The sequence below is a fragment of the Choloepus didactylus genome, chromosome X, assembly GCF_015220235.1.
Source record: "Choloepus didactylus isolate mChoDid1 chromosome X, mChoDid1.pri, whole genome shotgun sequence".
NCBI lineage: Eukaryota > Metazoa > Chordata > Mammalia > Pilosa > Megalonychidae > Choloepus > Choloepus didactylus.
The window spans coordinates 173,611,227-173,629,855 of record NC_051334.1 but is presented as its reverse complement, the minus strand read 5'-3'; the positions used below and the strand labels follow the sequence as shown (position 1 = coordinate 173,629,855).

Here is an 18,629-nt window from a genome sequence, read left to right as displayed (position 1 = left end):
CTATGAGTCTGGAAGAGATCGGCTATGGGTATTACTTCTTGTTTTCAGCTGTGATTGTGCAATATCAACAAGTGCACTTCGTATCTTTTCCAGAAGCATATCCCCTCGATAAACCACATCTTCCAGACATGTAGCAGCTTCATGGTTTACTTCTTCTAGGCTGTAAAGCAGCTGCAGATTCTTCACTGGGTAAAGAATCTATCAAAACATCAATGTCTTTTGCTGTTCATTCAGTGCTGCAAAAAGCTGGGCATACTCTTCTGTAGGATTAGCTGGCTGATCTCTGTTGACTGCTGTCTAAATATTACTAAAAGAGGCAGGAGGACCACACTGCTGCAACACTCCAATGGTATTACAAAACTGATCTGCAAGCGAATTTACTGCATCTTGCAGCTGGTGTGAGCCGATCCACAATGTTGCTGACTCACACAAAGGACGCTCTCACCATGCTGTTTTTTTTTAATAGTTCAATTTTATTGAGATATATTCACATACCATACAGTCATACAAAGCGTACAATCAATTGTTCACAGTACCACCATATAGTTGTGCATCCATCACCAAAATTAATTTTTGAACATTTTCATTACCACACACACAAAAGTAGTAAGAATAAAAATTAAAGTGAAAAAGAACAATTAAAGTAAAAAAGATTGCTGGGTGCTTTTTTTTTAAATTCAATTTTATTGAGGTATATTCACATATCATGCAGTCATACAAAGCGTACAATTAATTATTCATAGCACCACCATATAGCTGTGCGTCCTTCACCAAAATTAATTATTGAACATTTTCATTACCACACACACACAATAATAAAAATAAAAATTAAAGTGAAAAAGAACAATTAAAGTATTTGTTTGTTTGTTTGCTTGTTTCCCTTCCCCCATTTTTCTACTCATCCATCCATAAACTAGACAAAGGGGAGTGTGGTCCATATGGCTTTCCCGATCACGTTGTCACCCCTCATAAGTTACATTTTTATATAACCGTCTTCAAGATTCAAGGGTTCTGGGTTGTAGTTTGATAGTTTCAGATATTTACTGCTAGCTATTCCAATTCATTAGAACCTAAAAAGGGTTGTCTATATTGTGTGTAAGAGTGCCCACCAGAGTGACCTCTTGGCTCCTTTTGGAGTGTCTCAGCCACTGAAGCTTATTTCATTTCCTTTCACATCCACCTTTTGGTTAAGAACATGTTCTCCATCCCATGATGCCAGGTCTAGATTCCTCCCCAGGAGTCATATTCCACGTTGCCAGGGAGATTCACTCCCCTGGGTGTCAGATCCCACATAGTGGGGAGGGCAGTGATTTCACCTGCCAAGTTGGCTTAGCTAGAGGGCCACATCTGAGCAACAAAGAGGCATTCAGGAGGAGACTCTTAGGCACAATTATAGGCAGGCCTAGCCTCTCCTTTGCAGCAACAATCTTCCCAAGGGCAAGTCCCATGATAGAGGGCTCAGCCCGTCAAACCACCAGTCCCCTATGTCTGTGAGCACATCAGCAACCATCGAGGTGGGGAAGCCCAACACCCCTGCATTCTCCACCAGCTCCTCAAGGGGGCTCTGCATACTTTTTTTCATTTTTTTTTTTGCTTTTTGTTTTTTAAGTTAACTCTTTTTTAAAAATTAACTATTAACTATATCAAAAAAATTAAAAAAACAAACATACAATGAAAAAACATTTCAAACAAACCATAACAAGGGAGTCAGAAAAAGACAACTAACCTAAAATAACTGCTTTAATTTCTAGGTAAATTTGATGAGTGGCTTTTCCATTTCTGCAAAGAAGGCTGTTGTAATTTTGATTGGAATTGCATTGAGTTTGTAAGTTGTTTTGGGGAGAATTGTCATGTTAACATATTTGGACTTCCCATATGTGAAGATGGAATGTCCTTCCATTTATTAAGGTCTTTTTGGACTTGTTATAGCAATGTTTTCTAGTTTTCTATGTATGAGTCCTTTATGTCCTTGGTTAAATATATTCCTAGATATTTGATTTTTTTAGGTGCACTTGTCAGTAGGTTTTTTTTCTTGGTTTCCTCTTAAGATAGTTAATTACTTCAGATTGTATAGAAATATTACTGACTTTTTGTGTTGATCTTATGCACTGCCACTTTGCTGAATTTGTTCCAGCAAGAAATTCTTTTCAGTTATAATTAATTTTAGCAACAAATCTTGTACTATACTACTTTGCTGAATTCCAGTAGCTTTGTTGTGGTTTCTTCAGTATTCCTTTCCAATTTGGATGCTTTTTATTTCTTTTTCTTTCCTAATTACTCTGGCTAAAAGTTCAGCACAATGTTGAATGACAGTGTTGTCAGTGTGCATTCTTGTCTTGTTCTAGATCTTGGAGGGAAAGCTTTTGACCTTTCACCATTGAGTCTCAGGTTAGCAGAGGGTTTTTCCTATATGTTCTTTATCATGTTGAGGAAGTTTACTTCTATTCCTAGTTTTTTAAATGTTTTTTTTCTTTGTTTCAAGAAAGGTGCCAGAGATTGTCAAAGACCTTTTCCGCATCAATTGAAAAGATTATGTATTTTTTCCTTTGTTCTATTAATGTGGTATATTACATTAATTGATTTTCTTATGCTGAACCACTCTTGCATTCATGCACTATATCCCACATGGGTATTATATATAATTCATGTAATATGCTGTTGGATTATGTTTGTCAGTATTTTTTTGAGGATTTTTGCATCTGTATTCATAAGGGATATTGGTATATAATTTTTCTTCTCTTTTTTTTTGGTGTTTTATCTGGCTGTGCTATTACGGTGATGATAGCTTCATAGAATGAGTTGGGAAGTGCTCTCTCCTCTAATTTTTGAAGGAGTTTGAGCAAGATTAAGGTTAGTTCTTCTTGGAATATTTGACAAAATTCACTAGTTAAGCCATATGGTTCTGAACTTTTCTTTTTTTGGAAGGTTTTTGATTATGTATTCAAACTCTGTTTGTCATTTGTCTATTGAGATCTTCTGTTTCTTCTTCTTTTTTTTTAATTAAATTCAGTTTTATTGAAATACATTCACACACCATACAATCGTCCATGATATACAATCCACTGTCCACAGTATGATAACATAGTTATGTGTTCATCACCACAATCTATCTCTGAACATTTTCCTTACATCAGAAAGAACCAGAACAAGAATAAAAAATAAAAGTGAAAAAAGAACACCCAAATCATCCCCCATCCCACCCCATTTGTCCTTTAGTTTTTATCCCCATTCCTCCACTCATCCATACACTAGATAAAGGGGGTGTGATCCACAAGGTCTTCACAATCACACTGTCACCCCTTGTAATCTACATTATTATATAATTGTCTTCAGGAGTCCAGACTGCTGGGTTGGAGTTTGGTAGTTTCAGGTATTTACTTCTAGCTATTCCAATACATTAAAGCCTAAGAGGTGTTATCTATATAGTGCATAAGAATGTCCACCAGAGTGACCTCTCGACTCCATTTGGAATCTCTCAGCCACTGAAACTATTTCGTCTCATTTTGCATCCCCCTTTTGGTCAAGAAGATACTCTCAGTCCCACGATGCCAGGTCCACATTCATCCCCGGGAGTCATACTCTGCGTTGCCAGGGAGATTTACACCCCTGGGAGTCGGGTCCCACGTAGCGGGGAGGGCAGCAAGTTCACCTGTTGAGATGGCTCAGTTAGAGAGAGAGAGGGCCACATCTGAGCAACAAAGAGGTACTCAGGGGGAGACTCTTAGGCACCATTGCATACAACTTTAGACTCTCTTTGTGGTAATGAGCTTCATAAGAGCAAGTCCCATGCTCGAGGGCTCAGCACATCAAACCGCCAGTCCCAATGTTTGTGACAACATCAACACCAGTCCAGGTGAGGATGTCCAACACATCCGCACCTTCCCCCAGATCCTTGGGGCTGGGGAGGGGGAGGCTGTAAATATATTTTTTATTATCTGCCCAAATTACTCTGGGATGTGTCACTATTTCACTCCAGCCTATACTAACCTACCGTATCTCACTTCCTATTCAAAGTTCCATGCAATTGTGGTGTTTGAACAAATCGACTGTAGAGTTGTACCGTTTAGAAAATTTAGATCCTGTACCAAATAGATATCTATTCCCTTGGTCTCATATGAAAGTTGAAGTTTTAAAACACAATCAGTTTCAACCTTTATCCTTTGGCCTGGCTTGCCCTGGTCTTAACCAGACCTGCTTCATTCATATCACTAATTGAAGTCTGGGCTCTTTTTCAGCTTTTTTTTTGACAGTGGCTGTATGCACTAATACTGACATTCATATCTGCTGAGCTCTAGCTCTGAGTTTCAAGTGTCTCAGAGATATGCATTGTTCTAGAGACCAATCAGGTTATACGCTAGGGGATCAGCATCTCAAAGTTTAGAGATAGGCCTTACAATTCAGGGATAGAGTTAACTGCTGTAAGAGCTTACAATCTAGGGACTATTACAATTATTGTGTCCACGTTAGGCTATGTTCTAAGATTCAATTCTGAGTTTACACATTGTAGTTAGTCCATATTGGTGAGGCATCATCCCTCTCACCATGTTTTCTCCAACACTTTTACTCCTATGTATATATTTTCCTACAATTTTATAGAGTTATATTCACATACCATACATTTATCCACAGTGTACAATCAGTTGTTCATGGTATCATCATAAAGTTGTACATTTATCACCACAATCAGCACTTGAACATACTGATTACTACAAGAAAAATTGTTTTTTGTTTTTTTTTTAGCAATAAGAAAAAATGATAAAAAGAAAAATAACATGTCATACAGTACAATATACTACTAAGGACAGCAAATAACACCACTACCAAGAATCCCATATTACTCCCCTATATCCCCCTCTCATATACATTTAGCATTGGCATATTGCCTTTGTTACATTTAATGGAGGTATATTACAATGTTACTGTTGACCATAGACTCCAGTTTGCTTTGATTATGTTTTTTCCTGAATACCATCCCTTTTTCAAATTTCTACGTGGTTGACATTCATTTGCTTTCCCACATGCAAAAACCTTTTTATATTTGTATATTTAGTAACAGTCATTGGCCACTCCAGTTTTTGCCATGTTATACAGTCCCAGTCTTTATCATCTATCTTTACCTCTGGTGTCATACATTCTCCTATCCCACCTCTTTCAGCTTTACTCACAGGCATCTTTGTTCAGTGTACTTACAATACCATGCTACCATCACACAGTATTATGCTATCTATTTCTGGATCTATGCAATCAATCCTAAACATTCTGTAGTCCTTCAGCATCAAATGGCTGATCTCTGCCCTCTTTCTATCTCCTGGTCACCTGTGTTGTCAGCTTTTAACTCCCAAAGTTTGTTCATTAATGTCTGTTCATATTAGTGAGACCATGCAGAATCTGTCCTTTTGTTTCTGGCTAACTTCACTCAACATAATGTCCTCAAGGTTCATCCACATTATTACATGATCCATGTCTTTGTTCTGTCTTACAGCTGCATAATATTCCATCATGTGTATATACCACAGTTTGTTTATCCACTCGTCCTTTGATGGACATTTGGGCTGTTTCCATCTCTTGCCAATTGTGAATAATGCTGCAATAAACATCGGTTTACAAATGTCTGTTTGTGTCTTAAGTTTCAGTTCCTCTGAGTATATACCCAGCAATGGAATAGCTGGGTCATATGGCAAATCTATATTTAGCTTCCTGAGGAACCTCCATACTGTCTTCCAGAGTGGTTGCACCATTCTACATTCCCACCAACAATGAATAAGTGTGCCTCTTTCTCCACATCCTCTCCAGCACTTGTCATTTTCTGTTTTTTGGATAATGGCCATTCTGGTAGGTGTGAGATGATATCTCATTGTGGTTTTGATTTGCATTTCCTTAATAGCCAGTGAAGTTGAGCATTTTTTCATATGCTTTTGAGCCATTTGTATTTCCTCTTCAGAAAAATGTCTGTTCATGTCTTTTGCCCATTTTTTAATTGGATTGTTTGTCTTTCTGTTATTGAGATGCAGGATTCCTTTATATATTCGGGATATTAAACCCTTATCTGATACATGGTTTCCAAATATCATCTCCCATTGTGTAGGTTGCCTTTTGACTTTTCTGACAAAGTCCTTTGATGTACAAAAGTGTTTAATTTTGAGGAGATCCCATTTGTCTATTTATTCTTTGGTTGCTCGTGCCTTGGGTGTGAGGTCTAAGAAACCACCTCCTTTCACAAGATCTTTAAGATATTGCCCTACATTTTCTTCTAAGAGTTTTATGGTCTTGGTGCTAATGTTTAGGTCTTTGATCCACTTTGAGTTAATTTTGGTATAAGGTGTGAGATGGACATCCTCTTTCATTCTTTTGGAAATGGATATCCAGTTCTCCAAACACCATTTATTGAACAGGCTGCTCTTTCCCAGTTGCTTCGGCTTCACTGCCTTATCAAAGATCAGTTGTCCATAGATGTAAGGGTCTACTTCTGAACACTCAATTTGATTCCATTGATCAGTATATCTGTCCTTATGCCAGTACCATGCTGATTTGAGCACTGTAGCTTTGTAATATGCTTCAAAGTCAGGTAGTGTGAGACCTCCCACTTCATTCCTCTTTCTCAAGACATTTTTGGCTATTTGGGGCACCTTACCCTTCCAAATAAATTTAGTTATTGGTTTTTCTATTTCTGTAAAGTAAGTTGTTGGGATTTGAATTGGTATTGCATTGAATCTGTAAATTAGTTTAGGTAAAATTGCCATCTTAACTATATTTAGTCTTCCAATCCATGAACATGGTATGTTCTTCCATTTTTTCAGGTCTTGTTCAATCTCTTTTAGCAGTTTCTTATAGTTTTCTATGTAAAGGTCTTTTGTGTCCTTGGTTAAGTTTATTCCTAAATACTTGATTCTTTTGGTTGCTATTGTAAACGGGATTTTTTTCTTGATTTCCTCCTCTTGTTGCACATTACTTGTGTATAGGAACACTACAGATTTTTGCGTGTTGATCTTGTAGCCTGCTACTTTGCTGTATTCATTGACTAGTTCTAGTAGCTTTGCTGTAGATTTTTCTGGATTTCCTACATATAGAATCATGTCATCTGCAAATAGTGAAAGTTTACTTCTTCCTCTCCAATTTGGATGCCTTTTATTTCTTTTTCTTGCCTAATTGCTCTAGCTAGAACTTCCAGCACAATGTTGAATAACAATGGTGATAGTGGGCATCCCTGTCTTGTTCCTGATCTTAGAGGAAAAGTTTTCAGTCTCTCCCCATTGATTAAGATGTTAGCTGTGGGTTTTTCATATATTGCCTTCATCATATTGAAAAAGTTCCCTTCTATTCCTATCCTTTGAAGTGTTTTCATCAGGAAAGGATGTTGAATTTTGTCAAATGCCTTTTCTGCATCAATCGAGATGATCATGTGGTTCTTCTGCTTTGATTTATTGATGTGGTGTATTACATTAATTGATTTTCTTTTGTTGAACCAGCCTTGCATACCTGGAATAAATCCCACATGGTCGTGGTGTATAATTCTTTTAATGTGCTGCTGGATTCGATTTGCAAGTATTTTGTTGAAGATTTTTGCGTCTATATTCATTAAAGATATTGGTCTATAATTTTCTTTTTTTGTAGTATCTTTGCCTGGTTTTGGTATTAGGGTGATGATGGCTTCATAGAAAGAGTTAGGTAGCTTTCCCTCTTCTTCAATTTTTTTGAAGAGATTGAGCAGGATTGGTACTAATTCGTTCTTGAATGCTTGGTAGAATTCACATGTGAAACCATCTGGTCCTGGGCTTTTCCTTTTTGGGAGCTTTTTGATGACTGACTCAATCTCTTTACTTGTGATTGGTTTGTTGAGGTCATCTATTTCTTCTTGAGTTAATGTTGGTTGTTTATGCTTTTCTAGGAAGTTGTCCATTTCATCTAAGTTGTCTAGTTTATTAGCATATAGTTGCTCATAGTATCTTCTCATTATCTCCTTAATTTCTGCAGGGTCAGTAGTTATATTTCCTTTCCCATTTCTGATTGCATTTATTTGCATCTGCTCTCTCTTTTTTTTTTGTTAGCTTAGCCAGTGGTCCATCAATTTTATTGATTTTCTCAAAGAACCAACTTCTGGTTTTGTTGATTCTCTCTATTGTTTTCCTGTTCTCAATTGCATTTATTTCTGCTCTAATCTTTGTTATTTCTTCCCTTCTGCTTGCTTTGAGGTTAGTTTGCTGTTCTTTCTCTAATTCCTCCAGGTGAGCAGTTAACTCTTTAATTTTTGCTCTGTCTTCTCTTTTAATATAGGCATTTAGGGCAATAAATTTCCCTCTCAGCACCGCCTTTGCTGCATCCCATAAGTTTTGATAAGTTGTGTTTTCATTGTCATTTGCCTCGAGGTATTTACTAATTTCTCTTGTAATTTCTTCCTTTACCCACTGGTTTCTAAGAGGGTGTTGTTTAGCCTCCATATGTTTGTGAATTTTATGACCTTCTGCCTTTTATTTATTTCCAACTTCATTCTATTGTGGTCTGAGAAAGTGTTTTGTATAATATCAATATTTTAAAATTTGTTGAGACTTGCTTTGTGACCCAACATGTGGTCTATCCTAGAGAATGTTCCATGAGCACTTGAGAAAAAAGTGTATCCTGCTGTTGTTGGATGTAGTGTTCTATAAATGTCTGTCAAGTCTAGTTCATTTATCATACAATTCAACATCTCTGTTTCTTTAGTGATCCTCTGTCTAGATGTTCTATCCATTGATGAGAGTGGTGTATTGAAGTCTCCAACTATTATTGTAGAGGTATCTATTTCTCCTTTCAGTGATTGCAGTGTTTGCCTCATGAATTTTGGGGCATTCTGGTTTGGTGCATAAATATTTATGACTGTTATGTTTTCTTGATGAATTGACCCTTTTATTAATTTATAGTGTCCTTCTTTGTCTCTTTTAATTGTTTCACTTTTGAAGTCTAACTTGTCTGATATTAATATAGCTACTCCTGCTTTTTTCTGGTTGTTGTTTGCATGAAATATCTTTTTCCAACTGTATTAGTTAGGGTTCTCCTTGGAAACAGAATCAATGAGAGATGTCTCTTATTATCAAATTGTAAAAGTGACTCATGCAACTGCGGGAGTGCACGAGTCCAAATTCTGCAGAGCCGTCAACAAGCTGTCAACTCCAAGGAAGACGTCCGATGAACTCCTCGGGAAATGAACCAACAACTTTAACGAACTCCTCAGGAAACGAACCGGCAACTTTGACGAACTCCTCAGGAAACGAACTGGCAACTTCGACGAGCTCCCCAGGAAATGCTTCACTGAGCAGCTGAAGAAGAAGTGAAGGTTTCTCTAACCGTCCAGCTTATAAGCCTCCAACTGATCACCCAGACCAAATCCAGCCAATTGCATTCTCTCACTGTGGAAGCACGCCCCTTGATGAGTCATCAGTCAGCTGCAGTCAATTGACTGATGATCCGACAAACCAGCCCGGTGGTTTATTAACCAGCCTCAAATAGCCTCACAGCAATCGTCAGGCCAGTGCCCGCTTGACCAGACAGCTAGGCCACCTAGCCAAGTTGACACATGAACCCAACCACCACACCAACTTTTCACTTTCAGTCTATGTTTGTCCTTGTGTCTAAAGTGAGTTTCTTGTAGACAGCATATAGATGGGTCCTGTTTTTTAATCCATTCTGCCAGTCTGTGTCTTTTTATTGGGGTGTTTAATCCATTTACATTTAGTGTTATTACTGTAAGGGCAGTACTTTCTACTACCATTTTGTTTTTTGGAATTTATATGTCATATCTTATTTTTTCCTCTCCTTTTACCTTTCCTGATAATCTTCATTTCTGCACTCTTCTCCAACTCTCTCTCGCCTGTCTTTTTCTATCAGCCTGTAGCACTCCCTTTAGTATTTCTTGTAGTGCCGGTCTCTTATTCACAAACTCTCTCAGTGTCTGTTTGTCTGAAAATGTTTTAATCTCTCCCTCATTTTTGAAGGAAAGTTTTGCTGGATATAGAATTCTTGGTTGGCAGTTTTTCTCTTTCAGTATCTTAAATATATCATGCCACTGTCTTCTTGCCTCCATGGTTTCTGCAGAGAAGTCTGTACATTGCCTTATTGACCTTCCCTTGTATGTGATGGATAGCTTTTCTCTTGCTGCTTTCAGAATCCTCTCTTTGTCTTTGACATTGGACAATCTGACCAGTAAGTGTCTTGGAGTAGGTCTATTGGGATCTATTCTATTTGGGGTACGTTGTACTTCTTGAATCTCTAATTTTCTGTCTTTTATAAGAGTTGGGAAATTTTCAGTGAATATGTCTTCTATTACTCTTTCTGCCCCTTTTCCCCTCTCTTCTCCTTCTGGGATACCCATAACACGTATATTTGTGCGTCTCATGTTGTCACTCAGCTCCCTAAGACCCTGCTCATATTTTTCCATTTTTTTCACCATCTGTTCTTTTGTGTGTATGAATTCGAATGACCTGTCTTCCAGTTCACTGATCCTTTCTTCTGCCTGTTCAAATCTACTGTTGTTTCCCTCCATTGTGTTTTTCATCTCCTCCATTGTGGCCTTCATTCCCATGAGTTCTGCCATTTTTTTTTTTAAGTTTATGAATTCTTCTTTATGATCAGCCAGTGTCTTCTTTATATCCTTCAGCTCTTTTGCTATATCTTCCTTCATTTCATCAAATTTATTTAGCATTAGTTGCCTCCACTCCTGTGTCTCAGCTGAGCTATTAGTTTGTTCCTTTGGCTGGTCCATGTTTTCATGTTTCCTGGTATGGCTTGTTATCTTAAGTTGTCTAGGCATCTGATTCTCTTGATTAGTTTATTTTGGAGCTTGTTTTCTGTCTTTTACCTAGTGGTTTTCTTGTTGGTTGGCTTTGTTTTCTGGCCTCTGTTATTCAGTTCAACTTATTCTAGACCTCTAACTTAGGTTCTATTTAGTTGATCAGAATTTTTCCCCTCTTGTTTTTTCTGTTTCTTGCTCTGCCTCTATGTAACCTTTTTGTGAGTGGGTCTCCTCAGATATGGTTGACCCTAGTCAGATTTTCCCAGTCTAGTGAGGCCCAGGTCTCATTGGGAGGGTATGGAGTTTTCCTGAGAATGAGACCCTCCTATGAGGTCTTTAGAATTGGTGCTTTTCCTCTCCTGTCCAGCAGGTGGCGCTTGCCAGCCCGCAGCTCCCCCACCAGTGTAAGGAGGTATGGAGCCTTTAGTTCTCCTGGTGACTCTGATCCTGTCAGGGGCATGGCTGACTGAAGCGGGAATCTGAATTCCAGCCCCTGGGGTCTGAATTCCCAGAAGGAGGACTGCCAGTTGAGCTGGACCTCCCTCCACTCTCCCAATCCTCAGAACTCCAGTTGTCTCTCAGGGGCACTATTCCCTTCTCCTGTCTCCTCTTTGGGGCCTCTCCAGGTAGATTCCTTGGTCAGCCTGAGTTGCCAATTAAAGACGGGGGTGGAGGCCTTCAGTAGTGAATACAGAATTCAAAGACACTGTGGGTACTCTGTCTCCCTCAAGCCCAGCCTAGTCCCTCAACCTGGCCTTTCCGATAGAAAATAACCACATATATTACTTATAGATTTAAAAAAAAAAAAAAAAAGAAAAGAAATCAAGAAAAAGAAAAAAGGAAAAAAAAAAAAAAAGGGGAAAAAAAAGAGTCTCTTTTAAAAGTCTTTCCCCAGCCTGGAAGTTTTGTCAGTGTCAGAATAGAGCATTTAAAGATATGCTTTGGGCTATTGTCTGATAATTACTCTCCAACAGCTTCAGTTCCACCCCTGCTGGGGGCTATTGAAATGGAAAAAGATAAGGGATCAGTGAGAAGCCAGAAGGGACAAAATGTAGGGGGAAAAAAATTGGCTTTTTTGGAGTCTGGGAATGGGTGCCCGCTTTTACGTGCCCCCACTTCTCGGAGCCCAGCCCTTCTTTAGCACCCCAGCTCCCAAAATTAGTTAATTAATTTGTTAATTAATTCTGCAGTTGAGGCTGGGTTGAGCCTCCCTTCTTGCCCTCAGCAGATTGCTGTTTTTTGTTTTTTTTTCCCCCCTTTCAGGGAGCTGGCAGCAAGACAGTCTGTGAGGTCTGGGTGGGGAGGGGCGCCAGACCCCTGGTCCAGGGAACTTACAATGTTCGCTGCGATCTCAGCTTTTCCTCCAGTTCCAAACTTGTGTCCAATGTGTGACTGGTTACTGGAGACCCCGAAAACACTGTTTCATATAGTTCTTGGGTAATTGCCAGCTGCTCTAGGGGAGAGACGAAATTCTGCTCCTCACCACTCCACCATCTTGCCACCAGCAGACTTTTATATGAAGCTGTAGGAGGGCAAATTGCCACTTAAACACAGAAGGCTGAAGAAATAGTCCTGGTGTTGCTGGACCCGGTTAGAACCCGAGATGAGCTCCGGTGCAGGCTCGTTTTCCTTTCCCAAGAAAGAATTCAGGGACAACAGGAATAGTAGCCAGCAGTAAAGTTTCCTGTTTCTTCTTGAGTCAATATAGGTAGTTTGTGTATTTCCAGTAATTTTTCCATTTCATCTTGGTTTTCTAATTTGTTGGTGTACAGTTGTTTATAGTGTTCTATTATACTACTTTTTATTTCTTTGGGGTCGATAGTAATGTCCCCCTTCATTTCTTATTTTATTTATGTGCATCCTCTCTTTTCTTTGTCAGTCTAGCTAAAATTTTGTCAAATTTATTGTTCATTTCAAAGAACCAACTTTTTTTTAATTCTTTCTCACCTGTTTTTTAATTCCCTATTTCATTTCTCTCCCATCTAATCTATTTCTTTCTTTCTGTTCACTTTGGGTTTAGTTTGCTCTTCTTTTATCTAAAACTTTCAGTTGTGAGGTTAGGTCTTTGATTTGAGATTTTTCTTCTTTTTTTACTGTAAACTTTTGGTGCAATAAATTTCCACAGCATTGCCTCTGCTGCTTCCCATATGTTGTGTTTTCATTGTCATTTGCCTCAATATATTTCATAATTTCTCCTGTGATTTCTTCTTTGACCTATTGGTTGTTTAAGAGTATTGTTTAATTTCCACATATTTGTGAATTTTACAGTTCTCCCTTTTTAATTGATTTCTATGTTCATTCTGTTATGTTTGGGGAAGATACATTGTATGATTTCAATATTTTTTAATATATTGAGACTTGTTTGGTGACCTGACATATGCTCTGTTCTGGAGAATGATCCATGTGCACTAGAGAATAATGTGTATTCTGTTCTTGTCGGGTGAACTGTTCTACATATGTGTATTAGGTCTAGTTCATTTTTATTATTGCTCAAATCTTCTCTTTCATTATTGACCTTATGTCTAGATGTTTTGTACATTATTGAAAATGGCAAATTGAAGTCCCCTACTGATAATGTAGAACTGCCTATTTGTCACCTTAAATCTGTCAATATTTGTTTCATATATTTTGGACTCTGCCATTAGATGTATATGTATTTATAATTCTCCTCTTCTCTTTTTGAATGATACCCTTTGTCAGTATACAGTGACCCTTTTCATCCCTTGTAATAGTTTTTATCTTATATTCTATTTTTTCCCTTAGTTTTTTTTTACATTTTATTGTGACATATAAAATATATACAGAAAAGTGATAAATTTCAAAGTACAATTTAGCAAGCAGTTATAGAGCAAATTTCAAAGAATGTTATGGGTTACAGTTCCACAATTTAAGTTATTTCCTTATTGTGAAATATAACATATATACAGAAAAGTGATAACTCTCACAGTGTAATTTAAAAAGTAGCTGTAGAGCAAATTTCAAAGCATGTTGTATGTTACAGTTCCACCATGTCAGTTATTTCCTTCTAGCTATTCTAGTACCCTAGAAACTAAAAAGTGATCATTCATATAAAGATTCAGTATTATAATCCTTTGTTAAATCCTATCTTGTCAGTTGCCACCCCTTTCTCTCATTTGATCACTGTCTCAATCTTCAGGGGTGTCTAGGCAGTGATCACCCTAACTTGCTCATATTGAAAAGGGGTGTAAACATTGTGGGGAAGGGGGATGCCCCAGGTTGATGTTCTTGGAGAGGCTGTTGCCTCTGGGTTTTGGAACTTATCTGGTGTAGGAACACTCTGGAGGATTTAAGTTTCTGAAAAGTAAACTTAGTGAGTGAAAGTTTTATAGAGTCTCAGATATGGACTTAGGTATTCGTTAGTATTTTGGGGACTACTGTTGGTTAGGGTTTGGCATACTTTGGGAATTTGGAATATCTAGCTGGAGCTTGCATGAGACTAACCTTCAGGATAGATTCTCAGCTCTATTTGAAATCGCTTAGCCACTGAAACTTTGTTATCTTTCTTTTCCCCCTTTTGGTCAAAAATGCATTCTCAATCCTTCAATGTCAAGGTCAGACTCATTCCTGGGAGTCATGTCCCATGTTGCCAGGGAGATTCACTCCCCTAGGAGTCATGTTCCATTTAGGGGGGACGGTAATGAATTTACTTGCAGAGTTGGGCTTAGAGACAGAAAGGCTACATCTAAGCAACAAAAGAGGTTCTCTGGAGGTTTCTCCTAGGCAAAATGATAGGTAGGCTTAACCTCCCCTTTATAGCCATAAGTTTCACTAGAGAAAGCCTCAAGTTTGAGGGCTTGGCTTATTAAGTAGGGGTTCCTAACTTCTCATAGCATATGTTCTGTCCAAGATAATCAGTGTCTCATATTATCGTCACTTAGTTGTACCATCATCACTCTCACATTTTAAATAATTTTCATAACCCAAAACACCCCAAAGCACTAAGCAGTCCCTAGTTATTTATCCCTAGTATTAGTGTGGTACTGGTAAAGTATTCCCATTAAATATAGTCTATAATATGCAATATGTAGCTTTTCCCATATACCATTCTGTTAACTCTTTGTACCAGTGTCATATCTTAGAAGTAGATCATGCAAGCACTTGTAGAATACAACCTTTAAACAAACCCTTTCAATTATGTTTCCCTTCAATGAATCACTGATATTTATAATCCCACTAATGAACTATCATCGCATCTGTATATTACCATATGTTTAAGTTCACCCTCATTAACATATCTGTACATATTAGGTAATCATTTCCCCTTCACAAGCTTCTGACTATGTCTATTTCCCCTATATTCTGCATTATAAGACACTATTTTTTCATTGTTCAAGGAGTTCATATTAGTGATAAAATACAATATCTCTTCTTTTGTGTCTGACATTTCTCTCAGCATTATGTCTTCAAGGTTCATCCATGTTTTCATAGATTTCAGGACCTTATTCCTGCTTACTGCTGCATAGTATTCCATTGTATTCATTTACCACATTTTGTTTATCCACTCATCTGTTGAAGGACATAGGTTGTTTCCACCTCTTGGCAATTATGAACAATGCCACTATGAACATTGGTGTGCAAATGTCTGTCATTGCTTTCAGATCTTCTGGGTATATACTGAGAAGTGAAATTGCCAGATTGTAGGGTAACTCAAAATCTACTTTTCTAAGGAACCACCAAACTGATTTCCACAGTGGCTGTACCATTATACATTCCCACCAGCAATGAATAAGAGTTCCAATTTCTCCACATCCTCTCCAGCATTTGCAGTTTCCTATTTGTTTAATGGCAGCCATTCTTATTGGTGTGAGATGATATCTCATTGTGGTTTGATTTGTATTTCCCTAATAGATAGTGAAGACAAATGTATTTTTCATGTGTTTTTTAGCCATCTGTATTTCTGCTTTGGAAAAATGTCTTTTCATACCTTTTGCCCATTTAATTGGGCTGTTTGTACTATTGTCCTTGAGTTGTAGGATTTCTTTACGTATATAAGATATCAGTCTTTTGTCAGATACATGGTTTCCAAATATTTTTTCCCATTGAGTTGGCTGCCTCTTCACCTTTTTGACAAAGTCCTTTGAGGCACAGAAGCTTTCAATTTTGAGGAGTTCCCATTTATCTATTTTTTCTTTCATTGATTGTGCTTTGGGTGTAAGATCTAAGAAGCTACCTCCTAATACTAGATCTTAAAGATGTTTCCCTACATTATCTTCTAGGTGTTTTATGGTACTGTCTTTTGTATTGAGGTCTTTGATCCACTTTGAGTTAATTTTTGTATATGGTGTGACGTAGGGGTCCTCTTTCATTCTTTTGGATATGGATATCCAGTTCTCCCATCCCCGTTTCTTGAACAGACTGTTCTGTCCTAGTTCAGTGGTTTTGGGAGTCATATCAAAAATCTGTAAACTGTAGATCTGGGGGTCTATTTCCAAACTCTCAATTTGATTCCATTGATCAATATGTCTATCTTTGTGCCAGTACCATGCTGTTTTGACCACTGTGGCTTTATAGTAGGCTTTAAAGTCAGGAATTGTAGGTTCCCTCACTTTGTTCTTCCTTTGTAGAATTTTTTCACAATTAGAGGTCCCTTTCCCATCCAAATAAATTTGATAACTAGCTTTTCCAAGTCTGCAAACTAGTTTGTTGGAATTTTGATTGGAATTGTGTTGAATCTGTAGCTCAGTTTAGGTAGAATTGACATCTTAGTGACATTTAGCCTTCCTATCCATGAACATGAAATACCTTTCCACCTATTTAGGTCCTCTTTGATTTCTTTTAGTTAAGTTTTGTAATTTTCTGTGTGGAAGTCTTTTACATCCTTGGTCAAGTTTATTCCTAGGTACTTGATTTTTTTAGTTGCTATTGTAAATGGAATTTTTTATTGAGTATTTCTTCAGTTAGGTCATTTCTGGTGTATAGGAACATTGTTGACTTTTACACATTAGTCTTGTATCCCACCACTTTGATGAATTTCTTTATTAGCTCAAGTAGCTTTGTCATCAGTTTTTCAGGATTTTTCAAATATACAATCATATCGTCTGCAAATAATGACAGTTTTACTTCTTCCTCTGGAATTTGAATACCTTTTTTTGGTCTTGCTATTGCTCTGGCTAGAACTTCTAGCACAATGTTGAATAATAGAGGTGACAGTGGGCATCCTTGCCTTGTTCCCAATCTTAGGGGGAAGGCTTTCAGTCTCTCACTGTTGAGTACTGTGCTGGCTGTGGGTTTTTCATATATGCCCTTTATCATACTGAGGAAGTTTTCTTCAATTCATACCTTTTGAAGTGATTTTATAAAAAAAAGATGCTGAATTTTTTCAAATGCTTTTTCAGCATCTATTGAGATGATCATTTGATTTTTCCCTTTTGATTTGTTAATGTGTTATATTACATTGGTTGATTTTCTTATGTTGAGCCACCCTTGCATGCCTGGAATTGACCCCCCTTGGTCATGGTGTATGATTCTTTTAATGTGTCTTTGGATTCAATTTGCATGTATTTTTTTGAGAATTTTTGCATCTATATTCATTAGGTAGATTGGCCTGTTGTTTTTCTTTCTTGTAGTATCTTTTTTTTTTTTTTTGGTTTTGGTATTACAGTGATAGAAGCTTCATAAAATGACTTAGGTAGTGTTCCTTTTTCTTCAAATTTTTGAAAGAGGTTGAGCAGGAATGGTATCAAGTCTTTTTGAAAAGTTTGGTAAAATTCCTATGTGAAGCTGTCTGACCCTTGGCTTTTATTGGCAGGAAGCTTTTTGATGACTGACTGAATCTTTTCACTTGTGATTGGTTTATTGAGGTCTTCTATTTATTCTAAGGTCAGTCTATGCTGTTCATGTGTTTTCAGGAATTTATCCATTTCCCTAAATTGTCTAGTTTGTTGGTACACAGTTGTTCATAGTATCCCCTTATGATTTCTTAAATTTCTTTGGGATCCACAGTAATGTCCTCCTTCTCATTTCTGATTTTGTTTTTTGGGGTCTTCTCTCTTTTTAACTTTGTCAGTGTCCCAGTTTGCTAATGCTGCCATTTTGCAAAATACCAGACACGGATTGACTTTTATAAAGGGAGTTTATTTGGTTACAAAGTTACAGTCTTAAGGTCATAAAGTGTCCAAGGTAAGACATCAACTATAGGGTACCTCCACTGAAGGATGGCCATTGGCATCTGGAAAACTTCTGTTAGCTCAGAAGGCACGTGGCTGACATCTGCTTGCTCCCAGGTTGCATTCTCCAAAATGTTGCTCTTGGGACATTTTATCCTCTCTTAGCTGCAGCTGCTCTGAGTTCCTTCTGTTTGTCAGCTGTTTTATATGGATCCAGTGATGTGATTCAGATCCACCCTGAATGGGTGGGGTAATGCCTCCATGGAAATTATCCAATCAAAAGTCTCACCCACAGTTGATTGAGCCACATTTCCATGGAAAGAATCAAAGATTACAACCTAATGAACACTAATACGTTTGCCCCCACAAAATTGCATCAAAGATAATGGCATTTTGAGGGACATAATACATCCAAACTGGCACATTCCACCTCCTGGAACCCAAAATGACATAATCTTTCCATATACAAAATACATTCATCCCATCACAATATCACAAAAACTTAAATCATTTCAGTAACAATAGTTGAGTATAAGATCCCATCAAAATCAGTTTACAGGCATGGTCTGTCCTAAAGCAAAATTCCCTTCTGGCTGTGGACCTGTGAAACTTAGAATAAGTTATCTGCTTCCAATATACAAAGGATATCATAGGATAAACATTCCCATTCCCATTGCCATAAGGAGATGCAGAAAGGAAAACAGGGTTTAAGGGACCAAAACAGTTCCTAAAACCTGTAT

General features: G+C 37.6%; 1 pseudogene; it reads right to left on the bottom strand.

The window, feature by feature from the left end:
* The window catches only part of LOC119522476, a 40,293-nt pseudogene continuing 21,664 nt past the window's right edge, over positions 1-18,629 (bottom strand).